The 2,258-nt window shown below is 38.6% G+C and overlaps 1 non-coding gene across 1 annotated transcript; it reads right to left on the reverse strand.

The window, feature by feature from the left end:
• Positions 1-1,910: 1,910 nt before the first annotated feature.
• LOC111760013 (U6 spliceosomal RNA) lies at positions 1,911-2,014 on the reverse strand. The gene has a single exon (XR_002793820.1). It is a non-coding gene; the product is annotated as a U6 spliceosomal RNA (small nuclear RNA).
• Positions 2,015-2,258: the final 244 nt, after the last annotated feature.

Here is a 2,258-nt window from a genome sequence, read left to right on the forward strand (position 1 = left end):
GTTGAGCCACAACTGCTTCCCTTCCCCTTTTATTTGAATCTATACTTAGCACTATACCCATTAAATATACTGTATGTCCCAGATACTTAAGTCTTCTGGCTCTTCATGTGCTAGTTGAGCCCTGAATCTCAGAAGAATTGCAACTAACACTTACTCTCCAATTCATTGGACTCACACAGGACAACTAACAAATGGATGATGATAGACAATGCCCATCTCCAAAATAGAGCATATCTACAACTGTACACAAGGCAGTTCCATCCATTTGTCTCATGGCATCTAAGCTCCTTCTCAGTTGGAAGTAAATGGGCATCACCATCCAAAAATCCTCAAGATTGAGTAATGAACAAATATAAGGGGGGGGGGGGATGTAACTAGGGACTGGTCACCAGAGGTTCTGAGGGGTGGGAGAGGGAAGAATAGGTGTAACATAGGGCATTTTTTGGATATTGGAATTGTTCTGCAAGATATTGCAATGAGGGCTACAAGCCATTATACATTTTGTCAAAACCTAAAAAATTGTGTGGTGCAAAGTGTAAACCATAAATGTAAACTGTAGACCATGGTTAGTAGCAAAGCTTCAATATGTGTTCATCAACTGTAACAAATGTACCACACTGATGAAAGATGTGGTTAATGGGGAAAATTGGAAGGGAAAAGGGGTGGGATATATGGGAATTCCCTCTATTTTCAATGTAATATTTATGTAAACTAAAGCTTCTTTAAAAATAAAGAAAAAATGCACATACATTGCAGCTTGGTGCAAAACAAAAACAAAAACAAAAAGCAGGGGGTCCTAGCTTCTGGCATCTTAGAAAGGAGCTGGGAAAATATGTCCAGCACCATTGCAACATAAAGCCATAGCATAAAGCAGTGGTTCAAGATGGACTCAGAAAGGGTAAGATCAGGGTGTACTGTAGCAATCAGGGAAGGCTTCATGGAGTAGGAAGGACTGGTGTTGCAAGAGTTCAGTGAAAGCCAATCAGCTTGCACTTCTAGAGACCCACTGGGTCCTAACTGTGCTGTGTGATGTTGAAGATGCAGAGAATCATAAGGAGTGACTCATGCTTCCCAGCAGCTTAGCTCAGTATTAACTCCCAACATAGGGTTAGGATATACTGTTGGACAGCATGTAGGAGCAAGGCTGCTGAGTGGGAGAGAAAGTGGTGAGCCAATAGAAAAACGAACCACAATGCGGACAGCATTGGAAACTCCAATTAAGGGGAGAATCCACTCCCACCCACCATTTATCTGTCAGATCTCAGGCATGGAGACTCTGGTTGGCCAGGATGGATACAGAGCTATGGGAATGCAGAGCACAGATGGTGGAAGTGTCAGATACTGCATTTAGTCAGGATTCTTTGGATTACAAGTGGTCTAAAGCCTCTTGGAACAAGCACAAGAAAAAAAAAAAAGTTTATCTTCTTGGTATTGAGTTGAGGGAGTTCTTTATATATTCTAGATATTAAACCTTTATAGGTATATGGTTTCCAAATATTTTTTCCAGTTCTGTAGGTTGTCGTTTCACTTTTTTGATAATGTCCTTTGGTGTGCAAAAGTTTTAAATTTTGATGAAGCCCATTTTATCAATTTTTTTCTTTTGCTGTTTGTGCTTTTGGTGTAAAATCTAAAAATCTGTTGCCTACTACAAGGTCCTGAAGATGTTTCCCTATGTTTTCTTTTCTATTTTTTATTTTTAAAGAAGCTTTAGATTACATAAATGTTACATAAAAAATATTGAAGCATTGCTATTAACCATGGACTATAGTTTACATTATAGTTTACACTCTGTCCCACACAGAGGTTTTGTAAGTTATGACCAAATGTATAATGGCATATACCATCATTGCAATGTCATGCAGAACAGTTCCAATGTCCTGAAAAGCCTCCATATTACACCTATTCTTCCCCAAAATAAGGAATGTATCACGAATGTACATGTCATCCTTGCTCAGGGGCCATGCTAATCTTCTCAGTATCATTCCGATTTTAGTATATGTGTGCCGAAACAAGCACCTATGTTTTATTATTAAAAGTTTTATAGTATTAGCTTTTATATTTAAGTCTATTCATTTTGAATTTTTTTCCTATATGGTAAGAGGTAGGGGCCCACATTCATTCTTTTACTTGTGGATTTCCACTTGTCCCAGCACCATTTGTTGAAGAGACTATTATTTTCCCATTGAATGTTCTTGGGACCCTTGTGTAAAAACAACTGGCCATAGATGTGTGGATTTATCTCTGGACTCTCAGTTCTA

The sequence above is a fragment of the Dasypus novemcinctus genome, chromosome 9 (assembly GCF_030445035.2).
Source record: "Dasypus novemcinctus isolate mDasNov1 chromosome 9, mDasNov1.1.hap2, whole genome shotgun sequence".
Lineage (NCBI taxonomy): Eukaryota > Metazoa > Chordata > Mammalia > Cingulata > Dasypodidae > Dasypus > Dasypus novemcinctus.